At 37.3% G+C, this 16,955-nt stretch overlaps 1 pseudogene; it reads left to right on the top strand.

Annotated features, from left to right (window-relative positions):
• Positions 1 to 977: 977 nt before the first annotated feature.
• Positions 978 to 2,038, top strand: LOC136122061 (olfactory receptor 5H2-like; annotated as a pseudogene).
• Positions 2,039 to 16,955: the final 14,917 nt, after the last annotated feature.

Here is a 16,955-nt window from a genome sequence, read left to right as displayed (position 1 = left end):
GTAAAACCAATAGCTAGTGGGAAGCAGCAGCATAGCACAGGGAGATCAGCTTAGTGCTTTGTGACCACCTAGAGGGGTGGGATAGGGAGGATGGGAGGGAGGCTCAAGAGGGAGGGGATATGGGGACATATGTATGCATATGGCTGATTCACTTTGGCGTACAACAGAAGCTAACAGTATTGTGAAGCAATTACACTCCAATAAAGATCTATTAAAAGAAAAAAAAAAGTACAGGACCAGACAGCTTCACTGGGGAATTGTACTAAACATATAAAGAAGAGGTAATACCTAAACTTCTCAACACATTTCAAAAACTGAAGTGGAGGGAACAGTCCCAAATTCATCCTATGAGGCCACCACTATCCTGATACCAAAACCAGACAAAGACACTAAAGAAAGAAAATAATAGGCCAATATCTTTGATCAAGATAGATGCAAAAATCCTCAACAAAATATTAGCAAACCATATCCAACAAATATAAAAAGGATCGTATACCATGATCAAGTTGGATTTATTCCAGGGATGAAAAGATGGTTCAGTATTCACAAATAATGTGATACACCATATTAATAAAAGGAATGATAAAAATCATATGATCATCTCAACAGATGCAGAAAAAGCACTTGCCAAGATTCAACATCTATTCATGATAAAAACTCTCCTCAAAGTGGGTATAAAGGGAACATATCTCAACATAATAAAGTCCATAAATTTAGCACATATTTAGAATGTCTTTCATTTTTCTAAGTCTGTCCATTGATTCACATTTTTTGAATTTAAATGATTGCATTTATTCCCATCCCCCCCGCAAAAAAAAGATCCCATCTATTAAGGAGGTATAATAAACAAAATTAAGAGGAAATTCTGAAGTGCATGTTTCATTTCAACTCTCTTCCTCCATAGGTTCACTTTATAATTTCTTACTGACTATTCCTTTCATTTACTCCATGTATTTCAGACACTGCCCAGTGAGGAGATGGAAAAAGAAAATGCAATGTTACTGATAGAGTTTATTTTCATAGGACTTACATATCAACAAAAATGGCAAATCCCCTTGTTACTGGTATTCTTGGTGATATATCTCATCACTGTCATGTGGCATCTTGGTCTGATTGCTCTTTTATGTAATGACCTTCATCTTCACATCCCCATATACTTATTCCTTGGGAATTTGGCTTTTGTGGATGCCTGGATATCATCCACAGTGACCTCCTCCTGGCCCCAGCCAGATGTTGGTGAATTTCTTTGCCAAGAGCAAAATGATATCTCTCACTGAATGGAAGATACAATTTTTTCCCTTTGTATCAGTGTAACCACAAAATGGTTTTTGTTGGTAACAATGGCATATGATCGCTATGTGACCATATGCAAACCGTTACATTATCCAGTAATTATAACCAATAGACTAAGCATCCAGCTGTTGGTTTGGTCATTTTTAGGTAGCCTTGCTCATGCCATACTTCATAATGTTTTTAAATTCAGTTTAATGTTCTAAAATTCTATCACATACAGGACATATACTGTGACATTGTACCATTGTTTAAAATTTCCTGTACTGACCCTTCCATTAATTTTCTGATTGTATTTATTTTCTCTGGGTCAATACAGTTGTGCATAATTCTGACTATTCTTGTCCCTTATAAAGTTGCTCTCTTTACAATATTAAAAAAGAAGTCTATACAAAGCATAAGGAAAGCCTTCTACACATGTGGAGCCCATCTCTTAACTATCTCTTTATAATATGACCCTCTATTCTCCATGTATGTGCTCCCTGGATCTGCAGAAGCAGATGCTCAAGATACAGTGGACTCTCTGTTTTGAACTGTCATAATTCCTTTGTTAAATCCAGTCATCTATAGTCTGGGAAATAAGAAAATCATAGGTTCTCTGGCAAAAATGCTAAAGAAAATGCTTAGATCTCATACTAATATCTGTTCTGCATTCATTAAAAGTCACATAAGTGTGCAGATTAGACACATGTTGATTAGTGTTCAAAGTTTTTGCACTTACAATTGCCCTAGAGATTTTACAACTTAAGGTAGGAGTAGTAATAAATATATTAAAATATGTGCATATATTAGTCAAAAGTATAAAAACCATAGAAAAATTTAATCAAGTGTTCAAGTCAAATTAATTAAAGAGGAAAACAAATTAATATATTTTACACATATGTTCTCAATGTGGCTCCATAAATGCACGATGCACTATAACAGCACAATTGCTCTGAAAAAAAACTGAATATGATTTTTTGATAGTAAAACAGCTGTGCAGCCTGGAAGCTCATATCATGTTTACCTCCACAGTGGAGGCAGGTTTGTGTTTAAGGAAACAGAGGCCAATTACAGGAATTTTGCTAGCCACCAAAAGGACTTTCATTACATTCTATTTGGGACATGGTGAAATTTATTTCTTGTGGGGACTTAATTCTCATATTACACAGAGAAATCAGCAGAAATGAGAAGGCAATAAGAAAAAATGAGAAAGGAGTTAAATTAGTGAAAGTCAGAACAAATTGTAACAGGATGTTTTCAGCTCGGTGTGTGTCTATAAATAATGAGAAGAGGGAAGCTGCCTCTCACTGTCTATGATGCCTTGAAAGGCACTGTCCAGTTTTCTTGTATGTTGTATGGTAATCTGAAAAGCTTTACTAATTCAGAAAGCTAAGAGATGAGATTTCAGATTTAACTGGGATGGGCATAGAGAAGAAAAGAGAAATGATAGAATAGGAAGGAAATGGATTAATCCTTCCTACAATTTAAAAATAAAGAAACTGATAAGAGAAAAAGAAGTAATATATAAAGGTTATTAGAATATATTATTGAGTAAAAGAGGCTTCATATGCATATTATCAAAGTTCAAATAGTTTTAAGATGATATGATATTGGTGAGTCCAGTGAGTAGCTAGAAAAGACATAAAAATGAACAAGAGTTGTTCCCCCAAAGTCCCCCAAATCATGGGGGCATGATTTGTGCCCCCCAAAGTCCTTAAATGTTAGCTTTTGTCTCACTCCATACTCTATGAATAATAAGTGATTCATCTTCAGGTCCATCCCTGACCTTCAAATCTCACCACTGATTCCATACACATTCCTACTGACACCACTGAGGCCCTCACCCTAAAATTACTCATATTTGTCATTTGCAATAGTCTTGTTACTTCCTTTATACTATGTTGATATTCTCTTACTTCCCAAACATTAGTGTCAGATTATTCTTCATAAACAAAACTCTGATTAAATAATATTCCTCTTCAATAAATTTTAGTGGATTGCCATTGCTACCAGATTGTGTGTATATATGGTACATGTATGCAGAACTTCATATATGAATAGACATGTTTAATTTTCAGATCTATGTATAGATAACATGATATAAAACACACCTACATCTAAATATATTACCTTGCATTTGCTTATGCTGGCATTATTTGAGGACTTTCCCCCCAGATTTGATTTAATTCTGAAATCTCTGCCTCCACAATTTTCCTAATGGACCATATGTTATACCCAAAATGAATTACTGACAGCCTCTGGATAAACCTTCCTCTCAGGTACATGGTTTTGTTCATACAGGTCTGTCCACTGAGAATGCTCTCTACAGGTGCATCTGTCTTTGTTTACAATTGAAATGGCCCTTTCTTCAAAGTCTATCTTAAATGTTACAGTTTCCATGATGCATTTCCAGATTACCTCAGAGAGAATAGGAATGCTTCCTCGTTTGAAACACTGAGTAGTTTATTTGTTCTTTTAGACCACAAATGACCTATAATACTTATTTTTGGCCTACAAGCATTTTTTTTCAGACTGTGACTTACAAGTCTGATTATTCTTCAATCTTTTGTGGTACTTAGCACAGCTGTTTACACACATGAGGTCCTAAATAAGTATTTATGAAATATACAAACAATTGAAATAAATATGACTTCAAAAATACTTCAGATGAAGTAAGAGTGCATCCCTTATTTTCAATCTTGTAATAAGTTCAGGGAGATCACTTTGCCTGGGATGGCTACTGCATGTCAGTTCACCACCCTGTTTCTTTTAAGATAATCACAAGTATCATACACATAAAGTGAATTAATCTTATTCTTTTTATCATGAGGATTAGCTCCTGGGATATATCAGGAGAAGCCCTTTAGTTAGATCTTTGGATTAAAGTATTTCTAACAATGTCATTATTACATATTTCAGGAGGTGGGTACAAGATTAGACCAGGTCAACTTCCAGGAGAGATACATTGATTTCACTAGAAAAAAATTAGTTGTCAGGCTGGATCAAATTTTGGACCACCATTCTCAAAGAAGTTTCATATACAAGTTATTCCTTGTGCTATAAAAATATGATGATACCTTGTTTGAGAAGGTACGTTCTAAGTCAGCTTCATTTGGGGGTTACAGTTAACAACAGCATCATGATATTTCCATTTATTTTTCAATATAAAGAATGTGGTTCACTAAATATTCAGTGTTTGTATTAGTCAGAATTGTCCAGGATAGAATAGGAAATCTATATCTATCTCCACAATACATATACACACATACACACACATACATGTAGACAGATATAGAGATCAACCTACATCACTCTCTATATAAATCTACATCTTCATGTACTTCCATATCCATATCTACACCTATATCTAAAGACCTGTATTATTAGATGTGACTCACCTTATTATGGAGGCTTAGGAGACCCATGATCTGCTATCGGCAAGGTAGAGATCCAGGAAAGCTGATGGTAGTTTTAGGCTTGAAATTGGAGAGCCAATGGTATATATTCCACTACATGTATGAAACCCTGAGAAACAAGAGCATGGAGGGCAAAATAAGATTCATGTTCCTGATCAATCAGCCTTCCTCTGCCTTTCTGTTCCATTCAAGCCCATAATGGATGAGATGACACCCACCCACAAAGGGTGCTGCAATCAACTTTACTTAGTCCACTAGTTCAGTACTAATCTGTTCTAGAAACACCCTCACAGACACACAAAAAAATAATGTTAACTGGATATCTGGGCATCCCTAGGCCATGTCAACTTGACACAAAAAATTAACCATCACAAGTCCACCTGTTGTCAACTTGGCTACCACACATAATTTCTTAAACTATATTTAAACTTCAAACAGAGACAATAGGTTACCTGGGCCAACATGGCAGAGTACAAAAACCCTGAGCTCACCTCTTCTTACAGACACGTCAAAATTACATCTATTTACAGAACATGATAAGACCAGAATCTACCAGAAAATATCTACAACTAAAGATATAAAGAAGGAACCACATAGAGATAGGTAACAGGGGCAGAGTTGTGGTATAATCAAGACCTATACCCCTATATAGATTGCTACATATAAACCTCATGGTAACCACAAACCAAGAATCATAATAGATACAACACAAAAAAATAGAAAGGAATCCAAATATAACAGTAAAAACAGTATTCAAATCATAAGGGAAGAAAACAAAAGAAGAAGGAACAAAAATGAAGTACAAAAACAACCCTGAAACAATTAACAAAATAGCAGTAAGTACATACTATCAAGAATTACTTTAAATGTAAAAGGACCAAATGCTCTAATCCAAAGACGTAGAATGGCTGAAGGGATACAAAAACAACACCCATATTTATCCTGCCTACAAGACACTCCCAACAGATCTAAAGACACACAGTGACTGAAAAAGTAAGAAAAAGTTATTCCATGCAAATGGAAATCAAAATAAAGTTAGGGTAGCAATACTTATATCAGACAAAATAGACTTTAAAACAAGGACTGTAATAGGAGACAAAGAAGTACATAACATAATGATCAAGGGATCAATCCAAGAAGATACAACAATTGTAAATATGTATGCACCCAACATAGGAGCACCTCAATACATAAAGCAAATATTGGTGAACATAAAAGGAGATATTGATAATAACACAATAATAGTAGTGGACATTGACACTCCACTTACATCAATGGATGGATCATCCAGACAGAAAATCAGTAAGGAAACACTGGCCTTAAAGGACACATTAGACTGAATGAACTTAATAGATATGTATATAGAACATTCCATCCCATAACAGAAGAAAACACATTGTTTCAAGTATACTTAGAACATTCTCCAGGATACATCACACATGGTAGGGCACAAAACAAGCCTCAGGAAATTTAAGAAAGTTGAAATCATATCAAGCATTCTGACCACAATGTTATGAGACTAGAAATCAATAATGAGAAAAAAAATCCCTCCAGAAAACACAAACATGTGGAAGCTAAACAACATGCTACTAAACAATCAATGGATCAATGATGAAATCAAAGAAGAAATTTTAAAAAACAGGAAAAAGTGAAAATGAAAATACAGTGATCCAAAATCTATGGTATGCATCAAAAGCAGTTATTAGAGGAAAGTTTATGGCAAAACAAGCTTACCTCAGGAAGTAAGAAAAATCTCAGATAAACAACCCATCCTTACACCTAAAGGAACTAGAAAAAAGGAACAAACAAAAACCAAAGTTACTAGAAGGAATGAAATCATACAGATCAGAGCAGAAATAAATGAAACAGAGACTAAAAAAAATAGAAAAGATCAATGAAACTAAAAACTGGTTCTTTGAAAAGATAAACAAAACTTTTAAACCTTTAGCTAGACTCATCAAGAGAAAAAGAGAGAGGGCCTGAATCAATGAACCAGAAATGAAAAAGAAGAAGTGACAATCAACACCACAGAATTACAAAAGATCATAAGAGATTATTATGAACAACTATATGCTGATAAAATGGACAACCTAGAAGAATAGGATAAATGCCTAGAAGTGTACAATCTCCCAAGACAGAACCAGGAAGAAACAGAAAATATGAACAGACCAATTGCCAGTACAGAAATTGAATCAGTTAAAAAAAAAAAAAGAAAAGAAACTCCCAACAAATAAAAGTCCAGGACCAGAGAGCTTCACAGGTGAATTCTACCAAACATTTAGAGAAGAGTTAACACCCATTCTTCTCAAATTATTCTAAAAAATTACAGAGGAAGGAAAGCTTCCAAACTCATTTTACATTGCCAGGATTACCCTGATATCAAAACCAGAAAAATATATCACACACAAAAAAATTACAGTTCAATATCAATGATGAACATAGAGGCAGAAAAATTTTCAAATAAATATTAGCAAACCAAATTCGACAATACATTAAAAGAGTCATACACCATGATCAAGTGGGATTTATCCCAAGTATGCAAGGATGGTTCAAATTCTGCAACTCAATGTGATACACCACAGCAAAAAAATTGAAGAATAAAAATCATATGATCATCTCAATACATTCAGAAAAAACATTCTGAAAAAATTTAACATCAATTTATGAAAAATACTCTCCAGAAAGTGGGTATAGAGGTTACATACCTCAATATAATAAAAGCCATAAATGCTAAGCCCACAGCTTACATCATACTCAATGGTGAAAAGCTAAAAGCATCTCCACTAAGATCAGGAACAAGAGATACTATGCTCTATTGCCTGGAGGGAGGAGAATCAAAAAATCTATGAAAATACATTAACACCACCTTAGCAATTAATAAATATTTGGTAGAGATATTTTGAGACTATAAACTATCTTGTTTCTCCTTTAAGTTTTGCATCAGTGGATCTTACCTGTAGCAATTATTACTTTTTACTTTCATAGCAATTTTCTATTTCCCTGATTTTTTCTACATGTATTAATTGGAAAATATAGCTTATAAATAGACATAAAACCCTTGGCTTACACTCTTTTCCTTGAATTCATTGACAATAAATTATTGACAATAGTGATCCACTATTATCTATTTTTTTAACATCTTTATTAGAGTATAATTGCTTTACAATGGTGTGTCAGTTTCTGCTATAGAAAAAAGTGAATCAGTTATACATATACATATGTCCCCGTATCTCTTCCCTCTTGCATCTCCCTTCCTCTTACATCTCCCTCCCGCCCACCCTCCCTATCCCACCCCTCTAGGTGGTCACAAAGCACTGAGCTGATTTCCCTGTGCTATGTGGCTGCTTCCCAGTAGCTATCTATTTTACGTTTGGTAGTATATATATGTCCATGCCACTCTCTCACTTTGTCCCAGCTTAACCTTCCCCCTCCCCATATCCTCAAGTCCATTCTCTAGCAGGTATGCATCTTTATTCCCATCTTGCCTCTAGGTTCTTCTGACCATTTTCTTTCATTTTTTTTTTTTTAGATTCCATATATATGTGTTAGCATATGGTATTTGTTTTTCTCTTTCTGACTTACTTCACTCTGTATGACAGTCTCTAGCTCCATCCACCTCACTACAAAAACTCAGTTAAGTTACTTTTTATGACTGAGTAATATTCCATTGTATATATGTGCCACATCTTCTTTATCCATTCATCTGTTGATGGACACTTAGGTTGATTCTATGCCCTGGCTACTGTAAATAGAGCTGCAATGAACAGTTTGGTACATGACTCTTTTTGAATTATGGTTTTCTCAGGGTATATGCCCAGTAGTGGGATGGCTGGGTCACATGGTAGTTCTATGTTTAGTTTTTTAAGGAAACTCCATAATGTTCGCCATAGTGGCTGTATCAATTTACATTCCCACCAACAGTGCAAGAGGGTTCCCTTTTCTCCACACCCTCTTCAACACTTATTGCTTGTAGATTTTTTGATGATGGCCATTTTGACCGGTGTGAGATGATATCTCATTGTAGCTTTTTTTTTTTTCTTTGCGGTACGGGGGCCCTTCACTGTTGTGGCCTCTCCCGTTGCAGAGCACAGGCTCCAGACGCGCAGGCTCAGCGGCCATGGCTCATGGGCCCAGCCACTCTGTGGCATGTGGGATCTTCCCGGACCAGGGCACGAACCCGTGTCCCCTGCATCAGCAGGTGGACTCTCAAGCACTGTGCCACCAGGGAAGCCCTCATTGTAGTATTGATTTGCATTTCTCTAATGATTAATGATGTTGAGCATTCTTTCATGTGTTTGTTGGCAATCTGTATATCTTCTTTGGAGAAATGTCTACTTAGGTCTTCTGCCCATTTTTTGATTGGGTTGTTTGTTTTTTTGATATTGAGTCGCATGAGTTGCTTGTAAGTTTTGGAGATTAATCCTTTGTCAGTTGCATCATTTGCAAATATTTTCTCCCATTCTGAGCGTTGTCTTTTCGTCTTCTTTATGGTTTCCTTTGCTGTGCAAAAGCTTTTAAGTTTCATTAGGTCCCATTTATTTTATTTCCATTTCACTAGAAGGTGGGTCAAAAAGGATCTTGCTGTGATTTATGTCATAGAGGGTTCTGCCTATGTTTTCCTCTAAGAGTTTGATGGTGTCTGGCCTTACGTTTAGATCTTTAATCCACTTTGAGTTTATTTCTCTGTATGGTGTTAGGGAGTGTGTTCTAATTTCATTCTTTTACATGTAGCTGTCCAGTTTTCCCAGCACCACTTATTGAAGAGGCTGTCTTTTCTCCATTGTATATTCTTGCCTCCTTTATAAAACATAAGATGACCATATGTGTGTGGGTTTATCTCTGGGCTTTCTATCCTGTTCCATTGATCTATATTTCTGTTTCTGTGGCAGTACCATACTGTCTTGATTACTGTAGCTTTGTAGTATAGTCTGAAGCCAGGGAGCCTGATTCATGCAGCTTGGGTTTTCCTTCTCAAGATTGCTTTGGCAATTCGGGGTCTTTTGTGTTTCCACACAAATTGTGAAATTCTTTGTTCTAGTTCTGCAAAACATGCCAGTGGTAGTTTGATAGGGATTGCATTGAATTTGCAGGTTGCTTTGGGTAGTAGAGTCATTTTCACAATGTTGATTCTTCCAATCAAAGAACATGGAATATCTCTCCATCTATTTGGATCATCTTTAATTTCTTTCATCAGTGTCTTATAATTTTCTGTATACAGGTCTTTTGTTTCCTTAGGTAGGTTCATTCCTACATCTTTTATTCTTTTTGTTGCAATGGTAAATGGGAGTGTTTTCTTAATTTCACTTTCAGATTATTCATCATTAGTGTATAGGAATGAAAGAGTTTTCGGTGCATTAATTTTGTATCCAGCTACTTTACCAAATTCATTGATTAGCTCTAGTAGTTTTCTGATGGAATCTTTAGGATTCTCTATGTATACTATCATGTCATCTGCAAACAGTGACAGTATTACTTCTTCTTTTCCAGTTTGTATTCCTTTTATTAATTTTTCTTCTCTGATTGCTGTGGCTAGGACTTCCAAAACTATGTTAAATAATAATGGTGAGAGTGGACATCCTGTATTGTTACTGACCTTAGTGGAGATGGTTTCAGTTTTTCACCATTGAGGATGATGTTGGCTGTGGGTTTGTCATATATGGCCTTTATTATGTTGAGGAAAGTTCCCTCTATGCCTACTTTCTGGAAGGTTTTTATCATAAATGGGTGTTGAATTTTGTTGAAAGATTTCTCTGCATGTATTGAGATAATCATATGGTTTTTCTCCTTCAATTTGTTAATATGGTGTATCACATTGATTGATTTGTGTATATTGAACAATCCTTGCATTCCTGGGATAAACTCCACTTGATCATAAGGTATGATCATTTTAATGTGCTGTTGGATGCTGTTTGCTAGTATTTTGTTGAGGATTTTTGCATCTATGTTCATCAGTGATATCGGCCTGTAGTTTTCTTTCTTTGTGACATCCTTGTCTGGTTTTGGTATCAGAGTGATGGTGGCCTTGTAGAATGAGTTTGGGAGTGTTCCTCCCTCTGTTATAGTTTGGAAGAGTTTGAGGATAGGTGTTAGCTCTTCTCTAAATGTTTGATAGAATTCGCCTGTGAAGCCATCTGGTCCTGGGCTTTTGTTTGTCAGAAGGTTTTTAATCACAGTTTCAATTTCAGTGATTGTGATTGGTCTGTTCATATTTTCTATTTCTTCCTGGTTCAGTCTCAGAACACTGTGCATTTCTAAGAATGTGTCCATTTCTTCCAGGTTGTCCTTTTTATTGGCATATAGTTACTTTTAGTAATCTCTCATGATCTTTTGTATTTCGGCAGTGTCAGTTGTTACTTCTCCTTTTTCATTTCTAATCCTATTGATTTGAGTCTTCTCCCTTTTTTTCTTGATGAGTCTGGCTAATGGTTTATCAATTTTGTTTACCTTCTCAAAGAACCACCTTCTAGTTTTATTGATCTTTGCTCTCATTTCCTTCATTTCTTTTTCATTTATTTCTGATCTGATCTTTATGATTTCTTTCCTTCTGCTAACTTTCAGGGTTTTTTGTTCTTCTTTCTCTAATTGCTTTAGGTGTCACCTTAGGCTGTTGATTTGAGATGTTTCTTGTTTCTTAAGTTAGGCTTGTATAGCTATAAACTTCCCTCTTAGAACTGCTTTTGCTTCATCCCATAGTTTTTCAGTCATTGTGTTTTCATTGTCATTTGTTTCTAGGTATTTTTTGATTTCCTCTTTGATTTCTTCAGTGATCTCTTGGTCATTAAGTAGTGTGTTGTTTAGCCTCCATGTGTTTGTATTTCTTACAGATATTTTCCTGTAATTGATATCTAGTCTCATCGTGTTGTGGTCAGAATAGATACTTGATACAATTTCAATTTTCTTAAATTTACCAAGGCTTGATTTGTGACCCAAGATATGATCTCTCCTGGAGAATGTTCCATGAGCACTTGAGAAGAAAGTGTATTCTGTTGTTTTTGGATGGAATGTCCTCTAAATATCAATTAAGTCCATCTTGTTTAATGTATCATTTAAAGCTTGTGTTTCCTTATTTATTTTCATTTTGGATGAAATGTCCATTGGTGAAAGTGGAGTGTTAAAGTCCCCTACTATGACTGTGTTACTGTTGATTCCCCCTTTTATGGCTGTTAGTATTTGCCTTATGGATTGGTGTGCTCCTATTTTGGGTGCATAAATATTTACTATTGTTATATCTTCTTCTTGGATTGATCCCTTGATCATTATATAGTGTTCTTTGTCTCTTGTAATAGTCTTTGTTTTAGTCTCTGTTGTCTGATATGAGAATTGCTACTCCAGCTTTCTTTTGATTTCCGTTTGCATGGAATATCTTTTTCCATCCACTCACTTTCAGTCTGTATGTGTCCCTAGGTCTGAAGTGGGTGTCTTGTAGATAGCATATATATGGGTCTTGTTTTTGTATCCGTTCAGCCAGTCTATGTCTTTTGGTTGGAGCATTTAAACCATTTACATTTAAGGTAATTATCGATATGTATGTTCTTATTCCCATTTTCTTAATTGTTTTGGGTTTATTATTGTAGGTCTTTTCCTTCTCTTGTGTTTCCTGCCTAGAGAAGTTCCTTTAGCATTTGTTGTAAAGCTGGCTTGGTGGTGCTGAATTCTCTTAGCTTTTGCTTGTCTGTAAAGGTTTTAATTTCTCCGTCAAATCTGAATGAGATCCTGGCTGGATAGAGTAATCTTGGTTGCAGGTTTTTCTCTTTCATCACTTTAAATATGCCCTGCCACTCCCTTCTAGCTTGCAGAGTTTCTGCTGAAAGATCAGCTGTTAAGCTTATGGGGATTCCCTTATGTGTTACTTGTTGTTTCTCCCTTGCTGCTTTTAATATTTGTTCTTTGAATTTAATTTTTGATAGTTTGATTAATATGTGTCTTGGCATGTTTCTCCTTGGATTTATCCTGTATGGGACTCTCTGCATTTCCTGGACTTGATTAACTATTTCCTTTCCCATATTAGGGAAGTTTTCAACTATAATCTCTTCAAATGCTTTTTCAGTCCCTTTCTTTTTCTCTTCTTCTTCTGGAACCCTTATAAATCAAATGTTGGTGCATTTAATGTTGTCCCAGAGGTCTCTGAGACTGTCTTCAATTCTTTTCATTCTTTATTCTGCTGTGCAGTAGTTATTTCCACTATTTTATCTTCCAGGTCACTTACCCGTTCTTCTGCCTCAGTTATTCTGCTATTGATCCCTTCTAGAGAATTTTTAATTTCATTTATTGTGTTGTCCATCTCTGTTTGTTTGCTCTTTAGTTCTTGTATGATACGTTTCTTGTATTTTCTTCATTCTATTTCCAAGATTTTGGATCATCTTTTCTATCATTATTCTGAATTCTTTTTCAGGTAGACTGCCTATTTCCTCTTCATTTGTTAGGACTGTTGGGCTTTTACCTCCTCCTTCATCTGCTGTGTGTTTCTCTGTCTTCTCATTTTGCTTAACTTACTGTGTTTGGGGTCTACTTTTCACAGGCTGCAGGTTCGTAGTTTCCATTGTTTTTGGTGTCTGTCCCCAGTGGCTAAAGTTGGTTCAGTGGGTTGTGTAGCCTTCCTGGTGTAGGGTGCCTGTGTTCTGGTGGATGAGTCTGGATCTTGTCTTTCTGGTGGGCAGGTCCACGTCTTGTGGTGTGTTTGTGGGTGTCTGTGGCCTTATTATGATTTTAGGCAGCCTCTGTACTAATGGATGGGATTGTGCTCCTGTCTTGGTAGTTGTTTGGCATAGCGTGTCCTGCACTGTAGCTTGCTGGTCATTGAGTGGAGCTGGGTCTTGGCATTGAGATGGAGATCTCTGGGATATTTTCACCGTTTGATATTACATGGAGCTGGGAGGTCTCTTGTGGACCAGTGTCCTGAACTTGGCTCTCCCACGTCAGTGGCACAGCCCTGACGCCTGGCTAGAGCACCAAGAGCCTGTTCTCCACACGGCTCAGAATAAAAGGGAGAATAAAAAGAAAGAATGAAGAAGAGAAGATAAAGTAAAATAAAGTTATTATGTGCTGGATTGGGCGATTGGGATTGACATGTATACACTGATGTGTATAAAATTGATGACTAATAAGAATCTGCAGTATAAGAAAACTAACAAACAAAAGAAACACAACTAATACTAACTTTCTTTGGGTTATTTGAATGGAAATATGTTAATATAAATATTTCAGACATTACATGAAATTTCTAAAAATCTTATGTTCTGGTATAATGTTATAAGTCATAATTCTAGTTATTACTTTAAAATGTATATCTCAGAAATAACTAAATTTCCTTGTCAACTGCATTATTATGAACTTTCATCAAATCTTTAACTGTGGTCGTTTTTAAGTCTTTTGTTATGTACAGACAGTTCTGGGTGTACTTTGATGCTTTTGCAAAAATGTTCCTATAAATGGGTTTCATCTTCAAGGAATTCATGGAAAACTCTCTGACAAGTACAGGTTTCTGGTAACTGACTATACTGCTGAACTGAATGAATCAGCATTTTCAGAACTCTAATGGAAAACTGATGAATTCACAAAAGTGCTAACAAAAGATCAAGATGAAAAAAAATTAATTACATGGGAGTGAGTGAACTGATGAGGATGATTATAATTTTTGTGGCTTTCTGTTTGAATAAAAAAAAACCCACAAGGACTCAAAGGCAAAAAATATACAAATCAATTTTCACTGCAAAGTAAAGGAGCTGTTACAGTGGAGGATTACTGGACTGAATGTCAATATTATGAAATAGTATGAGTTTTTTTTCGTGTTTGGTAATTGTAACCATTGTTGCTTTTGTTGTGGTCATCCAAAAAAAAAAAGAAAAGGAATGTTAGATTTAAAAAAAAAAATTAAGAAAAAAAATTTTTTTAAGTAATAAAAAAAACAAAGGACACACAGAACCCTAGGACAAATGGTAAAGCAAAGCTATACAGACAAAATCACACAAGAAGCATACACATACACACTCACAAAAAGAGAAAAAGGGGGAAAATATATAAATATCATTGCTCCCAAAGTCCACCTCCTCAATTTGGGATGATTTGTTGTCTATTCATGTATTCCACAGATGCGGGGTACATCAAGTTGATTGTGGAGACTTAATCCGCTGCTCCTGAGGCTGCTGGGAGAGATTTTCCTTTCTCTTGTTTGTTCGCACAGCTCCCGGGGTTCACCTTTGGATTTGGACCCGCCTCTGCGTGTAGGTCGCCTGAGGGCGACTGCTCTTCGCTCAGACACGACGGGGTTACAGGAACAGCTGATTCGGGGGCTCTGGCTCACTCAGGCCAGGGGGAGAGAGGGGTATGGATGTGCGGCGAGCCTGCGGCGGCAGAGGCCTGCGTGACATTGCACCAGCCTGAGGCGCGCCGTGCGTTCTCTCGGGGAAGTTGTCCCTGGATCCCGGGACCCTGGCAGTGGTGGGCTGCACAGGCTCCCGGGAGGGGAGGTGTGAATAGTGACCTGTGCTTGCACACAGGCTTCTTGGTGGCGGCAGCAGCAGCCTTAGCGTCCCATGCCTGTCTCTGGGGTCCGCGCTGATAGCCGCGGCTCATGCCCGTTTCTGGAGCTCCTGTAAGCGGAGCTCTTAATCCCCTCTCCTCGTGCACCAAGAAACAAAGAGGCAAGAAAAAGTCTCTTGTCTCTTCGGCAGCTCCAGACCTTTTCCCAGACTCCCTCCCGGCTAGCTGTGGCGCACTAACCCCTTCAGGCTGTGTTCACGCCGCCAACCCCAGTCCTCTTCCTGCAATCTGACCTCTGAAGCCCAAGCCTCAGCTCCCAGCCCCCACCCGCCCCGGGCGGGTGAGCAGACAAGCCTCTCGGGCGTGCCTCTCGGGCTGGTGAGTGCCGTTCGGCCCGATCCTCTGTGCGGGAATATCTCCGCTTTGCCCTCCACGGCTCCCTCCGCCACCCGCAGTCTCCGCCCGCGAAGGGGCTGCTAGTATGTGGAAACCGTTCCTCCTTCACAGCTCCCTCCCTCTGGTGCAGGTCCCGTCCCTATTCTTTGTCTCGGTTTTTTCTTTTGCCCTACCCAGGTACGTGGGGAGTTTCTTGCCTTTTGGAAGGTCTGAGGTCTTCTGCCAGCGTTCAGTAGGTGTTCTGTAGGAGTTGTTCCACGTGTCGATGTATTTCTGGTGTATCTGTGGGGAGGAAGGTGATCTCCGCGTCTTAGTCTTCCGCCATCTTGAAGCTCCTCCTGTATAATCCCATCGCCAGCTCAGAAGAGATCGATCCACTGTTAATACGTGCTGTTGAGATGCCTATATGATTTCCTTTCTTTGTAAGTGAGGCTGTCTTTCCACATGGATTTTTCTTGAATTATTTTAAATACTATTTCTGTTCCATTATTTTTTTTTCTTTTTCAAGGATTCCAGTTTTGTTTGTGTATAACCCTTGCTTATTTTCCATACCATCATCCTCTGATTCTTTTTCACATTCATTCTTAATCATTTCCTTTCCTCTCTTCAATTACCCTTTTAAAGATAATAGTATCTCTTACCTTTGAGGATCTTGTAATTTAATCTTAATTTCCAAAATGATTATGTAATTTTCTCCAAATCATTTCCACATTTAGTCGTTTTTCATCTTATGTATTTTGTTTTCTCCATCTCTAATTTGGCTTTGGAATTTTTGATAAAAGGTGTTTTTCCATTATCTTCAAATGCTTATTTAAAGGTAAAGAAACAGACTCTGAGATGGAGATGTGCATGAAAGAAGTCTGTTGGGGAATGCCCTCAGGCACAGTGCTTATTAACTGAATGAAGGAAGTAAGATCAGACAGAAAGATAATTTGAATGTAGTTACAAAACAAAGACCTTAGCCAATCCTGTGGGGAAGTGGGGTTTGTGATGTCTCTTCAAAGTTCCCAAGCCCTATGTCGGGGGCCTGGAATTTATACAAGAATAGTCATTGGATACAGGCTGACCCCAAGGCAGTAATATGACCTTCATAAGACACTTATCTTCAGATAAGGATATTTCCTAGAGAGGGACTTAGTTGAGAGCTGTCAGCCACTAGCACTCTTACTGCTAGGGAAATAGGTGGGATCTGGGCTGTGAACAGTAGATCCGTTACTGGCTACCTCTTATACTGCTCAGAACTACTTATTTTTATAATAAGTTCTGGGGAAAGCCCCGCCAGAATTTGGATTTTTCTATTTTCCTGGAGAATCTTAAAAAATGAAGGTTAATGGGACACCTGCAGTTCCAACGGCTATAGCTAGTCTCAAAGCCACACTAATATCCGTCTTC

The sequence above is a fragment of the Phocoena phocoena genome, chromosome 4, assembly GCF_963924675.1.
Source record: "Phocoena phocoena chromosome 4, mPhoPho1.1, whole genome shotgun sequence".
Lineage (NCBI taxonomy): Eukaryota > Metazoa > Chordata > Mammalia > Artiodactyla > Phocoenidae > Phocoena > Phocoena phocoena.
Note: the sequence above shows the minus strand (reverse complement) of the source record. Positions and strands in the feature narration are given on the sequence as shown.